Source organism: Carcharodon carcharias, chromosome 20 (genome assembly GCF_017639515.1).
Source record: "Carcharodon carcharias isolate sCarCar2 chromosome 20, sCarCar2.pri, whole genome shotgun sequence".
Taxonomy (NCBI): domain Eukaryota; kingdom Metazoa; phylum Chordata; class Chondrichthyes; order Lamniformes; family Lamnidae; genus Carcharodon; species Carcharodon carcharias.
In genome coordinates, this window is record NC_054486.1 from 39787674 (window position 1) to 39812872 (window position 25199).

At 45.3% G+C, this 25199-nt stretch overlaps 1 protein-coding gene across 4 annotated transcripts in view; it reads left to right on the plus strand.

Moving 5' to 3' along the window:
- g2e3 (G2/M-phase specific E3 ubiquitin protein ligase) overlaps positions 1 to 25199 on the plus strand; it is a 301615-nt gene that overhangs the window by 246120 nt on the left and 30296 nt on the right. The gene's annotated exons all lie outside the window — the stretch shown is intronic.

Genomic DNA, 25199 nt, shown 5'->3' on the forward strand with positions numbered 1-25199 from the left:
TGCCTTAGCAAGTGGAGATTGCAAACTCCATTCTGTTCTTGCATTTGTCATTGGGAATTACTTCTGTATAAATCACACCTTTATGTAAAATGTGGATTGGTAACACACACTCTTGTTTTACAGATAAAGCAAAAAGTGGTAATTGCCCAATTATAAACAGTTCCTAGATGGTGGATTTTAGAGAATGTTGTATATTTTAATTGACAGTGAGCAGCATTAGCATTATTTCTTGTAAATGTACTGTTTTTGTGGAAACTATAACCCAGCCTCTTCCATTCATCATTCTTCACTTTCAAATGTGGTGATTTTTTTCATCTGGGTGTTACGTATCATCCAAGGGAGGGTTTCCTTTCTGCCAGCCTCAATTGAGTGCTTGTGATCAGGGGTTTCCCTGCCAGTTTTGGATAGACTTGTTTTAATTGCTGGCTGTATGATCCTAGAACCATAGAAAAGTTACAGCACAAAAATAGGCCATTCAGCCCATCGTGTCTACTGGCCAAAGCAGCAAGTAATTAGGAAGGTAAATCGAATGTTAGGCTTGATTACAAGGGGAATGCAGCATAAAAATAGGGAAGACTTGCAACAATTGTACAGGGCACTGGTAAGAATGCAACTAGAGTACTATGTGCAGTTTTGGTCTCCTTATACTTAAGGAGGTATATACTTGCATTGTAAGTAATTCAGATAGGGTTCAGTAGGCTGATTGCTGGGATGAAGGGGTTGTTTTCAGGTGATTAGAAGCATGAAAGGTGATCTTATTGAAACATATAAGATTCTAGGGGGGCTTGACAGAGTAGATGCTGAGAGGATATTTCTCAGGGGAATCTAGAACTACAAGGCACAGTTTAAAAATAAGTTGTCTCTCGTTTGAGAGAACTTCCTTCTCAGCTCCATCTTTGGAATTCTCTTCCGCAGAGCAGTGGAGGCTGGGTCATTGAATATATTCAAGGCTGAGTTAGGCTGATTTTTGATCTGCAAGATAGTCAAGGATTATGGAGGGGCGGGCAGAAAAGTGGAGTTAAAGCCATAATCAAATCCACCATGCTTATTGAATCATGGAGCAGGCTCAGTGGACTGAATGGATTACCCCTCTTATTTCATATGATTCTTATGGAATGTTATGACTAATATTGCATTATGTTGCAGGAAGTTGACTCATTTTAGCATATGACTGACTCAGTCTCCTGTAACACTACTGAGAGATCAGAATGCCCAGAGAAGCAGTGAAATTTGGATAGATTTGAGCCATCTTTTCTGAGAAGAAGCATGTTTGAGAAGGAGCATATCTAGAATCATTTTCTCCAGTATTGGAGACCTTGAGTGCTGTGCTGTGGCGGATTCCATTCAAATATGCATTAGCTAAATTGCTGCTTCCTTTGCAAACATATCTAATCAGAAGAAATTGGGGCCCAAGTACCTTTCATTCAGTTTTTATTATAAGGCTTTCCAACTTTTGGGGGATGCCCGAAACAGGTAGTGAACATGTGGGTCCTTATGTGTTTATGCTTTAAATAAACATTTTGAGTCCTGAGGGATTTAGATGTTTCCCTGTGTTGATGACTAATCAAAGAGCCAGAAAATGATTGATAATTTCAAGAAAAAACTGGTGAGGAGTTTCTAATTTTACTAATCTCATGAGGGGTAGCTTGTTTTGAAGCAATTGCATACCTTGTAATGATGAAAAATTCCAGTTGAAAGCAAAGTTGAACTTGACATTGTGGACAACAGACAAAGGACTCCAAAATAAAAGCAAAATACTGCAGATGCTGGAAATCTGAAACAAAAGCCAAAAGTGCTGGAAAATCTCAGCAGGTCTGCTTTGGAGAGAGAAACAGAGTTAACGTTTCAAGGCCAATGTGACTCCTCTTCGGAACTGGAGAGAGATAGAAATGTGATGGGTTTTATGCAGTTGAAAAGGGGGGAGGGGCAGGCGGAGCAAAATAGAAGGTCAGGGATACGTTAGAGGACAGGAGAGATTAAATGATGATGATGTCATGGAACACAAGACAAATAGAGTGGTAATGATACTATTAAAGATGAAAACTTTGGCCCAGAGCAGATTTTAACAGCAGAGTAAAGGTCAGCACTGTCTGAAAGCAAAATAGCCTAATCTGGCAACTACATTACAGGAAGGATGTGGCTGAAGTGCCGACTCAACATTGAGTTCAACAACTTCAAATCATGAACTCTGTCCACCATTTTGAATTCTTCCCCTCGCACTCCCCTCTCCACACAAACTGTCAGCTTGTATCTTGTTCTCCCATTTTTGCTTTCAGACAGCTCTGACCTTTTTTCTGCTATGCTGCTGCTCTTTTGCTTCCAGACAGTGCTGACCTTTATTCTCTCCACATGTGCTGCCAGAAACTGTTGAGTTTTTCCAGCATTTTCTTTTTCTGTTTCAGAGGACTCCAAAAACTTTCCAGTGGCTGAATATAGGCTTAATCTTGCTGGTGTGATGGTTCATAAATCTGCTCTGAACCCTATTTAGTGCAATCAGATCCTTCCTGTAATGTGTTGACCAGATCTGTATTAAGAACTCTAGCCTAACTTGTGTTTTATACAATTCTAGCATAATCTCCCTCTCCTAAGATAATATAAGGAATGGGGAGCAGATGTAAACTATTCAGCCCCTTGAGCCCACTTAATCATCGCTGATCTTCTACATCAATACCACTTTCTTTCTTGCTTCCCATATCCCTTGAGTCCCTGAGAGATTTAAAAATCTATCGATCTCCATCTAATACGCTCAACGATAGGTCATCTACAACCCAATCATTCCAAAGTTTCATAACTGTCTCAATTATCCCCTCATCTCCATTCTAATGATTATCCTGAGGCTGTGTCCCCACGTTTTAGATTCCCCAGCCAGGGGGAAAAACCTCCGCCTCATCTCTGTCAAGCCCTTTCAGAATCTTGTATGTTTCAATGAGATCACCTCCCATTCTTCTAAACTCCGGACAGTATAGTTGCTATTTACTCAGCCTCGCATCATAGGACAACGCTCTCATCCCAGGACCCAAAGTAGTGAAGCTCCACTGTACTTTCCCCAAGGCAAATATATCCTTCCTTTGAAGTGGAGACCAAACTGAGCTCAATTCTCCGTGTGGTCTCTTGTACAAAACCCTGTACAATTGTAACAAGGCTTCCTTATTCCAATCTCCTTGCAATAAAGGCCAACATGCCATTTGCCTTTCTAAGTTCTTGCTGTACCTGTGTGCCAGCTTTTTTTCATTCATTCATAGGACATGGGCGTCACTGGCTAAGCCAGCATTTATTGCCCTTGAGAAGGTGGTGGTGAGCTGTTTTCTTGAACCGCTGCAGTCCATATGCTGTTAGGGAAGGAGTTCCAGGATTTTGACCCAGCAACAGTGAAGGAACAGCATCGGTGTTCCCATGTGTCTATGGCCCTTGTCCTTCTACATGGTAGTAGTTGTGGGTTTGGAAGGTGCTGTCTAAGGAGCTTTGGTGAGTTACTGCAGTGCATCGGTAGATGGTACACACTGCTGCCACTGTGTATCAGTGATGTAGGGAGTGAATGTTCGTGGCTGGGACTGCCAATCAAGCAGGCTGCTTTGTCCTGGATGGTGTCCAGCTTCTTGAGTATTGTTGGAGCTGCATTCATCCAGGCCAATGGAGAGTCATAGAGATCTATAGAACACAGAAAGGCCCTTCGGCCCATCGAGTCTGCACCGGTCAAACAAGTGCCTAACTATTCTAATCCCATTTTCCAGCACTAGGCCCACAGCCTTGTATGCCATGGCATTGCAAATGCACATCCAAATACTTCTTAAATGTTATGAGGGTTTCTGCCTGTACCACCCTTTCAGGCAGTGAGTTCCAGATTCCCACACCCTCTGTGTGAAAAAATTCTTCCTCACATCCCCTCTAAACCTCCTTCCCCTTACCTTAAATCTATGCCCCCTGGTTATTGATCCTTCCTCCAAGGGGAAAAGTTCCTTCCTGTCTACCCTATCAATGCCCCTCATAATTTTATACACCTCAATCATGACCCCCCCCCCCCTTAATCTCCTCTGCTCCAGGGAAAATAACCCCAGTCTATCCAATCTCTCCTCGTAGCTAAAACTCTCCAGTCCAGGCCATCCTGGTAAATTTCCTCTGCACTCTCTCTAGTGCAACCATATCCTTCCTATAAAGCGGATTCCAGAACTGCACGCAATACTTTAACTGTGGCCTAACCAGCATTTTATACAGTTCCAGCATAACCTCCCTGCTTTAGATTTATATCTTATGCCTCAGCTAATAAAGGCAAGTGTACCATATGTCTTCTTAACTACCTTATCTACCTGTCCTGCTACCTTAAAGGACCAGTGGGCATGCACACCTCTGATGCTCGGTACTTCCCAGGGTCCTACCATTCATTGTGTATCCCCATGCCTTGTTTGTCCTGCCCAATGCATCACCTCACACTCATCCGGATTAAATTCCATTTGCCACTGATCAGCCCACCTGACCAGCCCGTCTATTTCCTCCTGCAATCTAAGGCTATCCTCCTCAATATTTACCACCCCACCAAATTTCTTGTCAACTGCAAATTCATCAACCTTCCTGCATTCAAATCTAAATCATTTATATATACCACAAACAGCAAGGGACCCAACACAATCCCTGTGGAACCCCACTGGACATAGGCATCCAGTCACAAAAATACCCCTTGACCATCACCCTCTGCTTCCTGCCACCCAGCCAATTCTGGATCCAATTTGCCAAATTGCTTTGGATCCCGTGGGCTCTTACCTTCGTTATCTGTCTCCCATGCAGGACCTTATCAAAAGTCTTGCTGAAGTCCAAGTAGACTGCACCAAATGCATTGCCCTCATCTACACACCTGGTCACCTCTTCGAAATATTCAATCAAATTGGTCAGACATGACCTCCCCTTAACAAAACTAAGCTGACTGACCTTGATTAGTCCCAGCTTCTCCAAGTGTAGATTAATTTTGCCTCTTAGAATTGCTTCCCATAGTTTCACTGCCACTGAGGTTAGACTGACTGGCCTGTAGTTCCCTGGTTTATCCCCTCCTCCCTTCTTGAATAACGGTACCACATTGCTGTCCTCCAGTTCTCTGGCACCACTTGCCCGGCTTCATTCCCTAAAATTAAGTCTGGAACCGCACCCTCTCTTGTTGGACCTTCCATGTACTGGCTTAAAAAGCTCTCCTGGATACATTTTAAGAATTCTGCTCCCTCTAAACCTATCACACTATGACTAACCCAGTTAATGTTGGGGAAGTTGAAATCCCCACTATTACTACCCTGTTATTTTTACACTTCTCTGAAATTTGCCTACATATCTGCTCTTTTATTTCTCTGACTGGGAGCCTATAGTACACATGAGAGTATTCTATCGCACTCCTAACAAGTGCCTTGTAGTGATGGGCAAGCTTTGGGGAGTCAGGAGGTAAGTTAATTGCTGCAGGATTCCTAGCCACTGATTTGCCCTTATAGCTACAATATTTATTGACTACTCCAGTTCAGTTTCTGGTCAATGGTAAGTAACCGCACCCCGCCCCCCCAAGGATATTAATAGTTGGGGATTCAGTGATGCCATTGAATGTCAAGGGGTGATGGCTAGATTCTCTTTTGTTGGAGATGGTCATTTCCTGGCATTTGTGTGGCATGAATGTTACTTGCCATTTGTCAGCCCACGCCTGGATATTGTCCAGGTCTTGCATTTGGACATAGACTGCTTCAGTATTTGATGAGTCATGATTGGTACTAAACATTGTGCAATCAACTGCAAACATCCCCACTTCTGACCTTATGATGGAAGAAAGGTCATTGATGAAGCAGCTGAAGATGGTTGGGCCCAGGGCATTACCTTGAGGAACTCCTTTGCATTCCTTATATGAGTACATCTAAGTTTCTCTGAACATCAGCATTTAAAAGTTTCATGTCTTGTTATAGTGAATAACGCCACACTTCCCCATTATACTCCATTAAAGCTTGTTGCCCTCTCACTTCACCTGTCTATATTTCATTGCAGCCTCTTTGTGTCCTCTTCATAGTGTACGTTCTCACCTAGCTTTGTATTGTCAGCAAACTGAGAAACATTACTCTGTCTCTTCATCCAAGTCATTAATATAGGCTGGGATTTTTCTGCCCTGTCATGGGTGGGACCCGCCGCAGGCAAGGCGGCATCTCAGCCAGAAGTCCATTCACTTGCAGTGGGACCAAATGATCCTGACAGCGGGCAGGTACAGAAAATCCCGCCCATAGGCTGAGGCCCCAGCACTGACCCTCGTGGCACTCCACTGGGCAGAGAGGCAACTTGTAAGTGCCTTGTTTATCCCTACTCTCTGCTTCCTCTCCATTAACCAATCCTCCATCCATGCTACTGTATTACATCGAACTCCACAACCTCTTATCTTCCATATTAACCTTTCATGTGGCACCTTATTAAATGCATTTAGGAAAACCAAGTATACTACATCTACTGGTTCCCCTTTATCTACCCTATTAATTATATCCTTAAAAAGCTCCAATACATATGTCAAACACTTTCACAAAACCATGTTGATTCTGTCTGATTATTCTACGATTTTCTAAAAGCATTGTTAAGTCTTTCTTAATGATAGATTCCAGCACTTTCCGAATGACTTCAGGCAAACTGACGTCTGTTTTCCTTCCTTTCTTGAATAGCAGAGCTTGCTAACTTCCAATCTGCTGGGACTGTTCTAAAATCTTAGAATTTTAGAAAGTCATAACTAGTTCATCTCTGCAGCTACCTCTTCAAGAGCCCTTGGGTGCTCGCCATCAGGTCCTGGGGATTTGTCAGTTTTTAATCCCTTAAGTTTCTCTAAGACTTTTTCTCTGCTGAAATTAATTACTTTCAGTTCCTCACTCTTAATAACCCTTTGGTCACCCTCTGATTGTGTAATGTTCAGCACCATTTGCGACTCCTCAGATACTGAAGCAGCCCATGTTCATATGCAGCAACACCTGGGCAACATTCAAGTTTGGGCTGATAAGTGGCAAGTAACATTCATGCCACATAAGTGCCAGGTAATGACCATCTCAGAGAAGAGAGAATCCAGCCATCCCCCCTTAACATGAAATTGCATTACCATGGTTGGAAAACCGTCTCCCCCCCACCGCAACCCCCCCCCCCCAACCCGCCACCACCACTATCATCGGGGTTACCATTGATCAGAAACTGAACAGGACCAGCCATAAAAATACGGCGGCTACAAGAGCAGGTCAGAGGCTGGGAATTCTGTGGAGAGTAACTTACTTCCTAACTCCCTAAAGCCTACCCACCATCTACAAGGCATAATTCAGGCATGTGTTGGAATACTCTCCACTTGCCTGGATGAGTGCAACTCCAACAACACTCGAGAAGCTCAACCCCATCCAGGACAAAGCAGCCCCCTTAATTGTCACGTCATCCACCACCTTCAATATTCACTCCCTATATCACAGAAGCAGCAAGTTTACCATTTACAAGATGCTGTACAGCAACTCACCAAGGTTTCTTTGACAGCATCCTCCAAACTTGCGACCTCTACCACCTTGAAGGCCAAGAGCAGCAGGTGCATAAGAGAGCACCATCACCTGAAGTTCCCCTCCAAGTCACACACTTGGACTTGGAATTATATCACCATTCCTCACTGTCTCTGGGTTAAAATCTTGAAATTCCCTTCCCAACAGCACTGTGGGTGCATCTTCAGAACATAGACTGCAAATGTTCAAGAAGGCGGCTCACCACCACCTTCTAGAGGGCAATTAGGATGGGCAATAAATGCTGGCCTAGCCAGCAAAGTCCACATCCCGTGAAAAGAGAAATAAAAAATCTTGCTTGTAGGCCTCATTGTAGAGAAGGTACGGGTATCCAGGAAGTTGTGAGCCAGTGGCTAATTCAACGTAAAGGAGGTCTTTAGGTATGTGACCATCATCCATCGAGGCATTTATAGCTTAGCAATGAGTGTATGCTGATGGAATTAATGCACTCCAGAATCTCTGAGTTGGTGACTTTGTCCTACCAAGAGATGCCACAGATACGTCTGAGACAGTGAAGATGGAAATTGTCCAGCCTTTTCTCCTGCCTAACATATGTTGCCCAAGTCTCACCACTGTAGAGAAGTGTGCTGAAGATGAGGGTTTGATACACTCGGAGTTTGGTGTTCTCAGTCAGGTTGCTGTTGTTCCGCCCTCTCTTGTTCAGCTTGGATATAACAGCTGCAGCTTTTATGATACGTGTGTTGATTTGAGCATCAAGTAACAGGTTGCTGATGATTGTAGAGCATCGATATGTGAAGCTATCAACAATCTTCAGCATCACATTGTCAATGCTGGTAGATGGTGGTATGGCAACATCCTGGACCATGACATTTCTCTTTCTGTTGCTAATGGCCAAACCAAAATATTTACAGGGGTGAGAGAGTTTGTCTGTTTGCAACTGTAGCTGTTCCTCAGCACAGAATGTTGGTGTGGCATTGTAAGCATAGAATAATTCCCTGATAAGGACTTGGCACACCTTTGTTTTGGATCTTAGATAAGCAAGGCCTTCCTTCAGTTCTGGTATGTAAGTAGACTCCCTCTGTAGATGACCTGAAGGCATATGACAGAAGCAAAGTGAAGAATATCTCAGAATGTCAGTGCCAGAACAGAACCCTGTTTGATATCACTGTGGATCTCAAAGGTTCCAATGTTGCCCCATCATAGTTGACATTACCCATCATGTTGCTGTGGAAAGAGGAGATCACATTGAGCATATTGGCGGCAGCCAATTTTCTCCAACAGCTTCTGCTCATATAGTCAAATGCCTTGATGAGATCAGTGAAGGTAATATATAGTGATCGCCTTTGTTCACAGCAATTCTCTTGCAGTTGTTGCACTGAGAAGATCATGTTAATTGTACATCTTCCAGTTCTGAAACCGCACTGGGATTCAGGATAGATGCGTTCAGCCAAGATCTGCAGTCTGATAAGGGCAAGATGGGCAAATATTTTTCCCATGATGCTCAGCAAGACAATGCCTTGATAGTTGTAAACACTGTGGCCACCCTTGTTCTTTTACAGGGTCACAATTTTTGCATCACACACATCCTGTTGCATGACCAGCTCCCTCCACCAGAGACAACGAAGTGTGTGCAGGTGATGCATTAGTATCAGATTCCTGTGCTTGATGAGTTCAGGTGACATTTTACTGACACTGGAGCTTTGTCCAAGGCAAGTGAACCAATTGCTTTGCCAGGCTTTTCCACTATGGGTTCAATATCCAGTTCTGCCATAACATGCAGGCTTTCTATGATGTCTAGAGCTTCCTCAGTAACTTAGTTCTCTCTCGAGTACAATTCAAGGTTGTGTTCCACCCATCCCTTCAAATGTTTATTGCATTTGGTGATGATCGCCCCTACCTTTGTTTTCAATAGAGCTGTTTTCTTTGCTGATGGGCTTGTTGCCTTTTTGACCCTTTCATGCATGCCCCTGTGTCAAAGGGCATCTGGATATTCTGGCAGAGTTGTCATTGCCACACCACCTAACAGTCTGTTGGACTTTGAGCAGACTTTAGTGCATTCAGAGTTTTCTCGCTTGGATCGCTCTTGTAGTTAATGATAGCGGACCACTTGGCTTCAATGACAGGTTCCTTCACAGTGATGTTAGCCTTGAACTAGTCAGCATTTTTCAGCTTTAGCTTCCCATATGTTGAGAATGTGGTATTATAGATGGTGTCTTGATTTATGTTCCTATTTATTTCTGCACTCTCTGTGGGAATGCCAGAAAGCGCCAATTCAGTCAAGTCGCAAACTGTTGGTTTTTATCTATATAGGCAGTATTGATACAATGACGGCATTTCTGCTTTGAATGAGAAAGCTTCAAGAGTTGCATCCTTACCCTAGTGCACACCAGAGAGTGACCTGTATCTCAGTCAGCACTGTTGTAGCTGTGTGTCTTGAGAATTCTGTTCACAGAGTTACCTCTCGTGGTCATCAGATCCAGCTAGTGCCAAAGCCCTGATGTTGGATGTCTCCAGGAAACCCTGATGCATGGTTTGTTCTGAAAGGAAGTGTTAGTTCAAAGGTTAATGCGGAAAATAAAAGCACATGGTGTAGGGGGTAACGTACAAGTATGGATAGAAGATTGGCTGGCTGGCAGAAAACAGAATATGCATAAATCGTTCTTTTTCTTATTGGCAGGATGTGACAAATGGAGTCCCACAAGGGTCTGTGCTGGGGGCCTCAATTTTTTACAATTTATATCAATGACTTAGATGAAGGGAGTGAAGGCATGGTAGCTAAATTTTCAGATGACACAAAGATAGGTAGGGAAATATGTTGTGAAGAGGACATGAGGTTGCAGATAGATAGATTGAGTGAGTGGCAAAAATCTGGCAGATGGAGTATAATGTGGGAAAATGTGAAGTTGTTCACTTTGGCTGGAAGAATAAAAAAACAGAGCATTACTTAAACAGAGAACGGTTGCAGAATTCTGAGATGCAAATGGATCTAGGTGTTTTGGTGCATGAGTCACAAAAGTTAGTATGCAAGCACAGCAAGTAATTAAGAAGGCTAATGGAATGCTATCCTTTATTATGAGAGGAATTGAACATAAAAGTAAAGATGCCGTGCTTCAGTTATACAGAGCATTGGAGAGAACACATCTTGAATACTGTGTGCAGTTTTGGTCTCCTCCTTTAAGGAAGGATGTAAATGCGTTGGAGGCAATTCAGAGGAGGTTTATGAGTTTGATACCTGGATGAGCGGGTTGCCTTATGAGGATAAGTGAGATAGGCTGGGCTTGTTTCTGCTCTAGTTTAGAAGAGTGAGGGGTGACTCGATTGAAGTATATAAGATTCTGAATGGTATTGACAAGGTGGACATGGAAAGGATGTTTCCTCTGGTAGGGGAGTCCAGACCTAGAAGGCACTGTTTTAAAATTAGGAGTTGCCCTTTTAGGACAGAGATGAGAAATTTTTTCTCTCAGGGTCGTGCGACTTTGGAACCCCCTGCCTCAGAAGGTGGTGGAGGCGAGGTCATTGAATATTTTTAAGGCAGAAGCAGATAGATTCTTGTTAAACTGGAGTAGATGAGATGTGGAATTCAAAACACAAAGAGATCAGCCATGATCTTAATAATACAGAGCAGGCTCGAGGGGACGAATGGTCTACTTCTCCTATTTCATGCAGTTATATAAAACTCATGATAATGGCAAAGCTCAAGTAGTCTCTGTTCTCATTAATCTTTCTCAGGCCATGATGTCTGAGGCAGGAGGGCCTTGCTTCATGGTCCATGCCCATTCTTGCTTTGAAATCTCCCTGTAGCTAAAGATGTTCTGACTTATGGATTCTGCTGGTAGCAATGTCAAGGTCCCTTTAGAACTGATCTTTCACCAGTGGAGCATAGATACTCATGCAGTTAACTGGCCCTGTTTGAGTTGAGAAGCAGATGGAGAGAATATATTTTGTACCATTTGTGGGGTGTTCTGTGATAGAGATTAGTGAATTCCTTACAGCTATGCCTACACTTTTATTCATGCATTTTCTCTGAACTCTTTCCCTGCCAGATGAACATGTAACGTTTTTCTTTCAGCGATCTGCTCTCAATGAGCTGGATCTTTTGTAGGAATGCTATGTCGATGTTCAGCCTATCAAAATCCATATTAATCACAGCTGTCTTGTGCATGTTATTGACCAGCAACAAGTCATCTGTCAGTCCCATGGACATGGTCCTGATGTTCCAGCTTCCCAATTGACAAGTTGGCATCTTCGTTTTGTTTGTTTGCCTGAAGTGATGGATTATGTTCATTTGTTGAGCAGAGACACCTAAGCTCCAAGCACCCAATGAAGCAGATGGACCATGATGGGTCAGCAACTTAGTAGTTGGGGGCTCCCCGACTTGAGGTGGACAGTGGCTGACCAGTGGGACACAACTGTCAGACAGCCAGTAGCACCCCTCCTCTACACCAATCGAGTTGGGCAATCACTCATAACCGCTGTCTCACGTCTTGTGTTTAACGTTCTGCAGCAAAACTGGAGTGTCCCTTCCAGGTTACAAGCCTGGGCAGAATTTATGGAGACCCTGGGCTGCCCAGACCTCAGGCTCCCCCTCTCTACCTCCTGGTCAAGTCTACAAGAGTACAAAGCACCATGTTTGGCACCAGCCTAATTACAAGAGTTCCTGGAAAGTTGACACATTTAGACATAGCCCACCTTTGGGCTGCACTCCAGATTTTTTGTCCAGATTTACTCTCTGTACCCACAAAGCAATGGTGCGATTCACCCTTAGCTGGAAGTTTGGTTCATGAGTGTCCAGGTGTGTCCACATGCCAGTGGGCCTGCACAGTGCATGCCTGGGGGCCAAACCTCCTCTGAGTTCTACTAACTTTAGCCTGGGTCCGCAAGGGAATACAGACCCAATTTACTCAGTCTTATAAGACACCCCCTCGTTCCAGGGACCAATCTAATGAACTTTCACAATACTGCCCCCAATTAAAAAACTGAATTTACATGTATTTGAATATCATGAATGTTCATTAAAAATCCAGCTCGCCAGAATCACACCCCCACCCCGCCCCACGCCGGCAGCTAATTAAACCGGTGTGAATCACGTTCGGATAAAACAGATATGCACCTGGTGAACTGCATTTCGTTCACAACTTTGAGTTTTGTGCACACAGTTTTCACCTACCATTCACTACGCTGCGTTCGCGCCTGCCCCAACTCCGTGCCAAGGCTACTTAGGCCAGACCAGCGAGAGGGCAGAGGCTTGACTGGGAGCGAAGGGGAGGTGAGACAAGGCAGAGGTGAAGTCAGGGGCGTGACTGGCTTGAATGGAGCTCGGCGGGGAAGGGGTGGACAGAGATACAAGACCGGTGCGGATGACTATGGAAGGGTGGACAGAAACACATGACTTTGGGGGAAGATAAAGGGAAGGGTGGACAGAGCCACATGACTGGGTGGAAATTAGTCGGGGCCAGAAAGCAGAGACTGTCACAGGCCAATTGTGCTACAGTTAGTCGGGGCCAGAAAGCAGAGACTGTCACAGGCCAGAACAAAAATAAAAATACCAGGAAGAACTCAGCAGGTCTGGCAGCATCCGCGGAGAAGGAACACAGTTAACGTTTCGAGTCCATATGACTCTTCAACAGAACCAAGGAAAAATAGAAGAGCTGGTTTAAGGGGCGGGTGGGACAAGTAGAGCTGGATAGAGGGCCAGTGATAGGTGGAGATAGCCAAAAGATGTCATAGACAAAAGGACAAAGAGGTGTTGAAGGTGGTGATATTATCTAAGGAATGTGCTAATTAAGGATAGAAAGCAGGACAAGTAAGGTACAGATAGCCCTAGTGGGGGTGGGGTGGGGTGAAGGAATCGAAATAGGCTAAAAGGTAGAGATAAAACAATGGATGGAAATACATTTAAAAATAATGGAAATAGGTGGGAAAAGAAAAATCTATATAAATTATTGGAAAAAAAGGGGGGGTTGTCAGAAAGGGGGTGGAAATGGAGGAGAGAGTTCATGATCTAAAATTGTTGAACTCAATATTCAGTCCGGAAGGCTGTAAAGTGCCTAGTCAGAAGATGAGGTGCTGTTCCTCCAGTTTGCGTTGAGCTTCACAGGTCAATTGTGCTACAGTTAGTCGGGACCAGAAAGCAGAGACTGACACAGGCCAATTGTGCTACAGTTAGTTGGGGCCAGAAAGCAGAGACTGTCATGGGCCAATTGTGCTACAATTAGTCGGGGCCAGAAAGCAGAGACTGACATGGGCCAATTGTTCTACAGTTAGTCGGGGCCAGAAAGCAGAGACTGTCATGGGCCAGTTGTGCTACAATTAGTCGGGGCCAGAAAGCAGAGACTGACATGGGCCAATTGTGGCACGACATTAGTCGTCTCAATTTCTCTGCTCCTCTCACCCATTCTAACCTGTCTCTCTCTGAACTTACTGCACTCCATTCTCTCAGGTCCAACCCTGACATTGTCATCAAACCCGCTGACAAGGGTGGTGCTGTTGTTGTCTGGCGCACTGACCTCTACCTCGTGGAGGCTGAGCGTCAACTCGCAGACACTTCCTCCTACCTCTCCCTGGACCATGACCCCACCACTGAACATCAAGCCATTGTTTCCAGGACTGTCACTGACCTCATCTCCTCTGGGGATCTCCCTCCCACAGCTTCCAACCTGATAGTCGCCCAACCTCGGACGGCCCACTTCTATCTCCTACCCAAAATCCACAAACAGAACTGCCCCGGTAGACCAATCGTCTCAGCTTGCTCCTGCCCCACAGAACTCATTTCTCGTTATCTTGATTCCCTTCTCTCTCTCCTTGTCCAGTCCCTTCCCACCTACATCCGTGATTGCTCTGACACCTTACGTCACATCAACAATTTCCAGTTCCCTGGCCCCAACCGCTTCCTCTTCACCATGGACGTCCAATCCCTCTACACCTCCATCCCCCACCAGGATGGTCTGAGGGCCCTTAGCTTCTTCCTCGAACAGAGGCCCGAACAATCCCCATCCACCACTACTCTCCTCCGTCTGGCTGAACTTGTTCTCACACTGAACAATTTCTCCTTCAACTCCTCTCACTTCCTCTAAATAAAAGGTGTGGCTATGGGTACCCGCATGAGCCCCAGCTATGCCTGTCTCTTTATGGGGTATGTGGAACATTCCTTGTTCCAGTCCTACTCCGGTCCCCTTCCACAACTCTTTCTCCGGTACATCGATGATTACTTCAGTGCCACTTCATGCTCTCATCGGGACTTGGAAAAATTTATTAATTTTGCTTCCAATCTCCACCCCTCCATCATTTTCACGTGGTCCATCTCTGACACTTCCCTTCCCTTCCTTGACCTCTCTATCTCAATCTCTGGTGATAGACTGTCCACCAATATCCATTACAAACCCACCGACTCCCACAGCTACCTCGACTACAGCTCCTCACACCCCGCTTCCTGTAAGGACTCCATCCCATTCTCTCAGTTCCTTCACCTCCATCGCATCTGTTCCGATGATGCCACCTTCAAAACAGTTCCTCTGACATGTCCTCCTTCTTCTTTAACCGAGGTTTTCCACCCACGGTCGTTGACAGGGCCCTCAACCGTGTCCGGCCCATCTCCCGCGCATCCGCCCTCACGCCTTCTCCTCCCTCCCAGAAACATGATAGGGTCCCCCTTGTCCTCACTTATCACCCCACCAGCCTCTGCATTCAAAGGATCATCCTCCGCCATTTCCGCCAACTCCAGCATGATGCCACCACCAAACACATCTTCCCTTCACACCCCCTATCGGCATTCCGTAGGGATCGTTCCCTCCGGGACACCCTGGTCCACTCCTCCATCACCCCCTACTCCTCAACCCCCTCCTATGGCACCACCCCATGCCCACGCAAAAGATGCAACACCTGCCCCTTCACTTCCTCTCTCCTCACCGTCCAAGGGCCCAAACACTCCTTTCAAGTGAAGCAGCATTTCACTTGCATTTCCCCCAACTTAGTCTACTGCATTCATTGCTCCCAATGTGGTCTCCTCTATATTGGAGAGACCAAACGTAAACTGGGCGACCGCTTTGCAGAACACCTGTGGTCTGCCCGCAAGAATGACCCAAACCTCTCAGTCGCTTGCCATTTTAACACTCCACCCTGCTCTCTTGCCCACATGTCTGTCCTTGGCTTGCTGCATTGTTCCACTGAAGCCCAACGCAAACTGGAGGAACAACACCTCATCTTCCGACTAGGCACTTTACAGCCTTCCGGACTGAATATTGAATTCAACAACTTTAGGTCGTGAGCTCCCTCCCCCATCCCCACCCCCTTTCTGTTTCCCCCTTCCTTTTTTTTCCAATAAATTATATAGATTTTTCTTTTCCCACCTATTTCCATTATATTTAAATATCTTAAAATCTTTTATGCTCTCCCCACCCCCACTAGAGCTATACCTTGAGTGCCCTACCATCCATTCTTAATTAGCACATTCGTTTAGATAATATCACCAACTTTAACACCTATGTGTTCTATTGTTGTTGACATCTTTTGATGATCTGCTTCTATCACTGCTTGTTTGTCCCTACAACCACACCCCCCCTTCACTTCTCTCTCTCTCTCTCTCCGCCCCTCCCACACACCTTAAACCAGCTTATATTTCAACTCTTTCTTGGACTCGAACTCAAGTTCTGTCGAAGGGTCATGAGGACTGGAAACGTCAACTCTTTTATTCTCCGCCGATGCTGCCAGACCTGCTGAGTTTTTCCAGGTAATTCTGTTTTTGTTTTCAATTGTGCTACAGTTAGTCGGGGCCAGAAAGCAGAGACTGTCATGGGCCAATTGTGCTACAGTTAGTCAGGGCCAGAAAGCAGAGTCTTTCCTGAGCAATTGCAGTACAATTAGTTGGAGTCAGAAAGCAGACACAGCCCTGGGCAATTGCGCACCATGTTGCAAGTATGTGCTTGGCAAGTATGCCCTGGTCCCAGACCAGGGAAAGGGAAGGCTTGTCTGTCCTGTGTCAGTCGTGCACAGCATGGTGTGTAGAGTGTGGTCAGTCCCTCTCACACTTCAGCCCTGGGAGTTGGTGGCTTGGTACTGGGCTGCAAATGTCACAGGCATATTCAAATTCAGGGAAGGCACCTGCAGCTTGTAGATGGGAAATAGGTAATACAGTGGGGGGGCACTCGGTCTCATTGGGAGGGTGGGGGGGAGGGGGGGTGCTCAGCACATGACTGTGCATTGGGCCTCAAGATGGCATGGGGTCAGGCCGATATGAGGCATCTGGACTGTTAGGAAATAGAGAGAGTTTAAGTAAGTGATATTGGTATTTGTGGATGTTAGGAATGAGCTTTAGCTTTAATGTTTAAGTTTGCTTTGTATTTCTGTATCTGTGTATTCAGAAAAGGTCAAGTTGAGTTTTAGTTTCACTTTAAAAGGTGCCTGCATTTCTAATGAGAGTTTATGACCATAAGAGATGTTAAACAAACACAAAAGTAGCAACAGGGGTCCAGAAAGGCAGGTCCACACAGACAGACATACACAAGAAACTAGAAAAAGCAGTTTTGAGTTCAGTTTTGAAGACAGCTGCTAGGCAGAAGCAACCGAGAAGAGGCAGATAGCCAGTCTCAAGCTAAAGTTAGTTGAAAGTAACTGCCAGAGAGAGACTGGAGCAAACGGGACAGATCGAAAGTCCCAAGCTATAGAAGAAAGTCCCCAAATCCAGGGGTGGAACAGGAGAAAGTCCCAAGAAGACCTTCTAGTCAAAGGAAGGACAGGAACCTGTAAAAGGCCCTGTTCAGTGGAGTTGAGAGAGAGGAGCAGAGAAAGGCTCCAAATTTAAAGAGATGAAGGCTTGTGAGAAGTCAAAGGTCCAAAAAGGTAACTGAAGGTTTGTAACTCCTTGCTATGGGCAGGTGAAGCAGTGGTGCACTGTTAATAGCTGAGTCGGTAAGAGAGAATGCGTGGAAGAAAGCTTGAATGCATGTGGGTGACCCAGGGGAGAGGGAACATCGGAAGGAGAGTTTGAAACCCTGGAGGTGGATCCTTGCGGAAGGCATCTGAAAGAAAGCATCGATTTGGGAGAGGATTCCAAAGCGAGTTCTTGGGAAGTGGAAATTGGAAACCCTCATGTGAAGGATGGAGTTCAGTGAGACTGATTGGCTCACAGTATGACAAGCATCTGGGGGAGAGTTGAAAGATCCACAGCATCTGGTTGAGGTGGCATCTGTCACTTGGTTTCAGAGTGTGGTGTGCCTGACCACAAATGGTCAAAGATTTACATGGACTGTGTACTTACTGTTAACATTAAAGTATAAGATAGCTTTTGTAACTTGTGTTATCCTTACAAATCTGTATATATCTGTAAAGGTGTATAGTTGTGGGTGAAGGAGCATTGGTAATATAGTTAATCTTTTCTTGTTTATTAAGGTTTTATGCTTTTGTTATAAGTTCATTAGCTGACTCCGGTGACTGTTCAATAGCCCTTCGCCACGAATCTGAACAAACAAATAAAAGTTAGGCTCTATCAAGTTGAGTTCCACCCTGGGATCAGGCTTGTCCATTGGTAACCTCAGGTGGGGATCATAAGTCAACAGAAAATGTTTTTGTGGGATGGGTGCAGAAACAGGAATATCAACAACAATCATGATGGGATCCAGGATTAGAGGGGGAGGAAAGAGTAATCGGAGGGAGAGAAACCTGCATATGATGCTCCTCCAAGATGATGAGAAGGAAGTGAATGGTCACAGTGTGGGGAGGTGGGGTGGTGGTAGGAAGCTGGTCTCATGATAGAAGCAGAGCACCACCATTTTGCCAGCTGATGGAATGACGCAGTTGAAAAATAACATAGGGAAGAAATAAGCAGGGGAGGGGTCTGAAGACTTATGGGAGGAGTTGACTCCTTCACTTTTGGGCCGATTAAAGGGGCACTCTAATAATTTCTGCTTAAGGACATGGAGAGCAAGGTTCAGCTGACACATGTTAGGAAGACTTAAATGCCTTTTGATGGATTTGGGCACCCTAACTCATGGTGTGCATTCTTGCAAGAATCCATTACCACTCGGGGTCAAATGTTGATTGGGTTTGAATGTCCCTCTCATAGGAATGCACAAGGAACCAACTGTAAAGGGGCAATGGCTAAAGTGTGTTTGCAAAATGCTCCGAAGACTTCTACACATTGCAACTGACAGGTTCAGGCATTACACATCTCAGCAATTTCAGTCATTACATTAGTGCAAGGTTGGGCTCTAGTCTGATCCAAAAGAGTCAGCCTGACAGTGCCCTGACTGAGGCTGCTAGCACCTGACTATATTCATCCAGATCCAGCCCCTTTGTGAAAGTGCTGTGATGCCTGTGGCATTTTTAGAGGCGTGTTGAGTGTACTTCCAGTGTTCCTTAAGGCTGTGTGGCAGCTGGAATGAGGGCATCCCAAAGGCTTAACAATGACTCCCTAGTTTGGCAATGGAAGGTGATCATTCCAAGATTCTGTTCAATCATATCTCGCTTCAATGTGCCTGCAGAGACTAGGAGGAGTGTTGAATGGATGGAGCAAGCAATGCAGCCTTTTTCATGCCAATCAGGCAGCTGAGGAGGAGAACAAGGTCCCGTCAATGTCAGGCAAGGCAAAGGGAAGGGTCCCACCCATAGGAACATGGGCCAGGGGGACCCGATCAGGACCCAGAAGCTGAGGCCGACAGACCAATTCCACGGACACATTTGGCTCAACCAAGAGTGTACTAAAGACACTTCTCGTATCTACAGATGAGCAAGAAACAATGCCGTAGATGCCTTTGCTTGTCAAGTCATGTGGTGGCCCATATCTGTCACATTCTTCAGGGTGAGCTGACGCCACAGAGACTGGGAGGCCATCTATTGCCAGTGGCTCTAAAGGTGATCGCTGCATTCAATTTTCTTGTGAGTGACTCGTTCCAGGGCTCCTCTGGGGACCTCTGCGGAATATCTCAATTCTCTGTTTGTAAAAACATCTAAAAGGTCATTGATGCACTATTTAGCAAGGCACACAATTACATTCAGTTCTCCCTGGATGAAGCCAGCCAGGCTGCCAGCGCAGTGGGATTTGCCGCAATGCCCAGATTCCCACAGATGCAGGGCCCCATCGACTGTGCACGTGACTTTGAGAGCGCTCTGGCAGCAGCCACCACGATTCATCAACAGAAAGGGCTTACACTCTCTCAACATACAGCTGATCTGTAACCACCAGAAGCAGATTATGCAGGCTTGTGCGAGTCACCCTGGGAGCTCATATAACTTTTACATCTTGAGTCACTCACAGCTGCCACAGCTCTTTGAGGGCCCTCAGTACTTTCAGGGTTGGCTTATCAGCAGTGAAAGACATGGCTAATGACACCTGTTCGGCGGCTGCTAAGCGCTTGAGAGGAGAGGTACAATGAGGCTCATTCTGTAACACCGTTCTTCATTGAGCAGACCATTGGCAAGTTGAAGATGTGTTTCAGATGTCTGGACTGGTCAGGCAGCGTTCCCCAGTGCGTCTCCCATGGCTGGCAGCGCTCCACACACAACCTGGTGCGACAAAGGGGCAATGAGTTGCCAGATAGAGAGATGGAGCAGCTGCACGTCTCCTCCGATGAGGACATCAAGAGGGATGAGCTAGATGAGGGGAGCAAATTGAGACACCAGAAGAAGAGGCCATATCACGGGCCAGACAGGGTGGACATGCCTTTGAAATCCTTACAGGTACAAGGTTCCAGCCTCTTTCACCCATGCAGGCTTAACATTAACCACTTTTTTCCTATCCTCAGCATAGAAACATAGACATAGACAATAGAAAATAGGAGCAGGAGTAGGCCATTTGGCCCTTCGAGCCTGCTCCACTTTCTCCCCATATCCTTTGATCCCTTTTGCCCCAAGAGCTATCTCTAACTCCTTCTTGAAAACATACAATGTTTTGGCCTCAATTACTTCCTGTGGGAATGAATTCCACAGGCTCACCACTCTCTGGGTGAAGAAATTTCTCCTCTTCTCAGTCCTAAATAGTCTACCCCATATCCTCAGGCTGTGACCCCTGGTTCTGGACTCCCCCACCATCGGGAACACCTGTCCTGAATCTACCCTGTCTAGTCCTGTTAGAATTTTATAGGTTTCTATAAGATCCCCCTCATTCTTCTGAACTTCAGCGAATATAATCCTAACTGACTCAATCTCTCCTCATATGCCAGTCCTGCCATCCCAGGAATCAGTCTGGTAAACCTTCACTGCAAGAACATCCTCAGATAAGGAGACCAAAACTGCCCACACTACTCCAAGTGTGGTCTCACCAAGGCCTTGTATAATTGCAGCAAGGTATCCCTGCTCCTGTACTCGAATCCTCTGGCTATGAAGGCCAACATACCATTTGCCGCCTTTACCGCCTGCTGCACCTGCATGCTTACCTTCAGCAACCGGTGTACAAGGGCACCTGGCCTTGTTGCACATTCCCCTCTCTCAATTTATAGCCATTCAGATAATAATCTGCTTTCCTGTTTTTGTTACCAAAGTGGATAACTACACATTTATCTACATTATACTGCATCTGCCATGCATTTGCCTACTCACTCAGCTTGTCCAAGTCACCCTGAAGCATCTCTGCATCCTCCTCACAGCTCACCGTCCCACCCAGCTTTGTGTCATTTGCAAATTTGGAGATATTACATTTAGCTCCCTCATCTCAATCATTAATATATATTGTGAATAGCTGGGGCCCCAGTACTGATCCCTGCGGTACCCCACTAGTCACCACCTCCCATTCGGAAAAAGACCCATTTATTTCCTACTCTTTGTTTCCTGCCTGCCAACCAGTTTTCTATCTACCCCCAATCCCATGTGCTTCAATTTTACACGCTAATCTCTAACATGGGACTTTGTCAAAAGCCTTCTGGAAGTCCAAATAAACCACATCCACTGGCTCCTCCTCATCAACTCTACCATTTACATTCTCAAAAAATTCCAGTAGATTTGGCAAGCATGATTTCACTTTTGTAAATCCATGCTGACTCTCTGTCCGACTCTGCCACTGTTTTCCAGGTGCTCAACTATTAAATCTTTTACAATGGACTCTAGAATTTTCTCCACTACCAACATCAGGCTGACTGGTCTCTAATTCCCTGTTTTCTCTCTACCTCCCTTTTTAAATAGTAGAGTTACATTAGCTACCCTCCAATCTGTAGGAACTGTTCCAGAGTCTATAGAATCTCAGAAGATGACCACCAATGTATCCACTATTTCTAGGGCCACTTCTTTAAGTACTCTTGGATGTAGATTATCAGGCCCTGGGGATTTATCAGCCATCAGTCCCATCAATTTCTCCAACACCATTTCCCTACTAACACTAATTTCTTTCAGTTCCTCCCTCTCATTAAACCCTCTGTTCCCCAATATTTCTAGTATGTTATTTGTGTCCTCCTTTGTGCAGACAGAACCAAATATGTATTTAGTTGGTCTGCCATTTCTTTGTTCCCCATTATAAATTCCCCTGTTTCTGACTGTAAGGGACCAACATTTGTCTTCACCAATCTTTTTCTGTTCACATACCTATAAAAGCTTATACAGTCAGTTTTTATGTCCCCTGCAAGCTTTCTCTCGTACTCTATTTTCCCCTTCTTAATCAACCCCTTGGACCTCCTTTGCTGAATTCTAAACTGCTCCCAATCCTCAGGTCTGTTGTTTTTTCTGCCCAATTTGTCAGCCTCTTCCTTGGATCTAATACTATCTCTAATTTCCCTTGTAAGCCATGGTTTGGCCACCTTCCCTGTTTTACTTTTGCATCAGACAGGAATAAACAATTGTTGCAGTTCACCCATGCACTCTTTGAATGTTTGCCATTGCCTATCCACCTTTAAAGTGATGTTTCCCAATCCATCATAGCCAACTCGCGTCTCATACCATCATAGTTTCCTTTATTAAGATTCAGGACTATAGTCTCAGAATCAGTTATGTCGTTCTCCATCTTGATTCTGTCATTTTATGGTCGCTGATCCCCAAGGGGCCTCGCACAACTAGATTGGCAATTATTCCTTTCTCATTACACAATACCCACCCTAAGATGGCCTGTCCCTAAAGTTGGTTCCTCAACGTATTGGTCCAGAAAACCACCCCGTATACACTCCAGGTTTTCCTCCTCTACAGTATTGTTACTAATTTGATTTGCCCAATCTATTTGCAGATTAAAGTTACCCATAATTACAGATATTCCTTCATTGCATGCATCTCTAATTTCCTGTTAAATGCCATTCCCAACATCACCACTACAGTTTGGGGGTCTATATACAACCCCCACTAATGTTTTTTGCCTCTTAGTGTTTCTCAGCTCTACCCATATAGATTCCACATTGTCGAAGCTAATATCTTTCCTCACTAGTGCTTTAATTTCCTCTTTAACCAGCAATGCAAGTCTTTTCCTTTTTGTCTGTCCTTCCTAAATACTGAATACCCCTGGATGTTCAGTTCCCATCCCTGGTCACCCTGCAGCCATGTCTCCATAATCCTGACCATATCAGACCTGCTTATGTCTAGTTGCACAGTTAATTCATCCACTTTATTGCGAATGCTCCTCGCGTTAAGGCACAAAGCCTTAAGGCTTGTCTTTTTAACATTACTTGTCCCGTTCCCAAGATTTTTCACTGAGGCCCTGTTTGATTCTTGCCCTTGATTTCTCTATCACTTTTCTTATTCTCATTTCTGTCTTTTGTTCTTGTCCTTGATACCCCCTCCTCTGACTCCTTGCATAGGTTCCCATCCCCCTCCCATTTTAGTTTAAACCCTTCCCAACCACTTGAGCAAATATTCCCCCTTGGACATCAGTCCCAGTCCTGACCCAGTGTAACCTGCCCAGTTTGTACTGGTCCCACCTCCCCCAGAACCAGTCCCAATGTCCCAGGAATCTGAAATCCTCCCCCTCACGCTATCTCTTCAGCCACATATTCATCCAATATTACCTGCTATTTCTACTCCGTCTAGCACGTGGCACTGGTAGTGATCCTGAGATCACTATCTTTGAGGTCCTACTTTTCAACTTACTTCCTAACTCTCTATATTCTGCTTTTAGGACCTCATCCCTTTTTTTTACCTATGTTGTTTGTACCAATGTGCACCACAACCACTGGCTGTTCACCCTTCCCCTTCAGAATGTCCTCTAGCCGCTCTGAGACATCCTTGACCCTAACACCAGGGACGCAACATACCATCCTGAAGTCTCGCTCTGCAGCCACAGAAACACCTATCTATTCCCCTTACAATTGAATCCCCTGTCACTATTGCATCCCCACACTTTTTTACTCCTCTGCTGTGCGGCAGAGCCTGTGGCGCAACAAATTTGGCTGTTGCTGCTCTCCCCTGAGAGGCCATTCCCCCAACAGTATCCAAAGCGGCATAAGTGTTTTGTAGGGGAATAGCCACAGGAGATTCTTGTACTTCCTGCCTAGTCCTCTTGCTCTGCCTGGTGGTTACCCATTCCCTTCCTGCCTGTGGACTCTTAGCCTGCGGTGCGACCACCCCTCTATACGACCCACGATACTCCACCTCGCGGATGACCCACCGTGTCCCTAGCCGCCGCTCCAGCTCCGAAACCTGGTCTTCCAGGAGCTGCAGCTGGAGACACTTCCTGCACACATGTGGCCTCCGGCAGTGGAAATGTTCCCGGCTTCCCACACAGAGCAGGAGGAGCACACCATGTCTTTGAGCTCTCCTGCCATGACTTACCCCTTTAAATTAAACCTTTTAGAAGATACTTAATATCAAAAAATATCAATTACTCTAATGCCCTTCTTCCCTGCTCCTTGTTGTTATGGAATATAGCCCTTACAAATGATAAACCACAAAATAAAACCTTAAAAACTGTAAGCGATAAAAGTAGTAAATACTATTTTATACGACCATATATTAAATACGACCATACTCACAGTACTCAAAAGATAACCTCGTTCCCTCTTCACCGAACTCACTCAGTCACCTCTGCTCTGCTTTTCAACTCTCGACTCCTCTCACACTCCTTTTCAACTCCTGACTCCACTCATGCTCCTTTTCAACTCCCAGCTCCTCTCGCGCTCCTTTTCAACTCCCGGCTCCTCCCACGCTTCTCTTCAACTCCTGACTCCTCTTACGCATCCCAATGAAGAACATTAATCTCAGAATGAGTAGCTGCAATCTTGCGTGACAATTGGAATATTAGGCAGCCTCTAGAGCTTGTGGCTATTCTGTTATGGGATAAGAACTCCACCAGTGCACAATGTGAAGAAATTAGACTTGGTGCAGTCTTTTCAAGCATTTCACCAGCATTTCACTGCTAATGGCAGCCCTCAAAAGAGGCTGGAGCATTGCTGCAAACCTCAGTGCACTCATGACAGTAGGCCTGGAGCATTGCAAGGTGCCCCATGGAGGACAATCATCAATCACTGATTCTTGTGTTAATGTCTGAAGCCTGATCTGAATCCGGACTGTGCCATCTCTCCAAAGGACAAGCCTCATGCAGGAATAATGTTCTGGCCTCATCATCATACCGAATCCCCAGCATGAGATCCTTCTTTAGGATGCAGTGATTTGTCAGTCTTGGTCATGGATGCAAGACTGCGAGTCAAGTCACCTTTATGTGCACAAAGAGAGCTTCAGCAGCACCATCAGCTAATCATTGACAAGCACTCGTGACCCCACCTCCATGAGGAGCATCCCAAATTCCTGTCCAGCATTGCCTTGGCATCTGGGCCAGAAAATGCCAACACTGCATTTAGGCATTAATTAGTAATTTCGTTCATAATA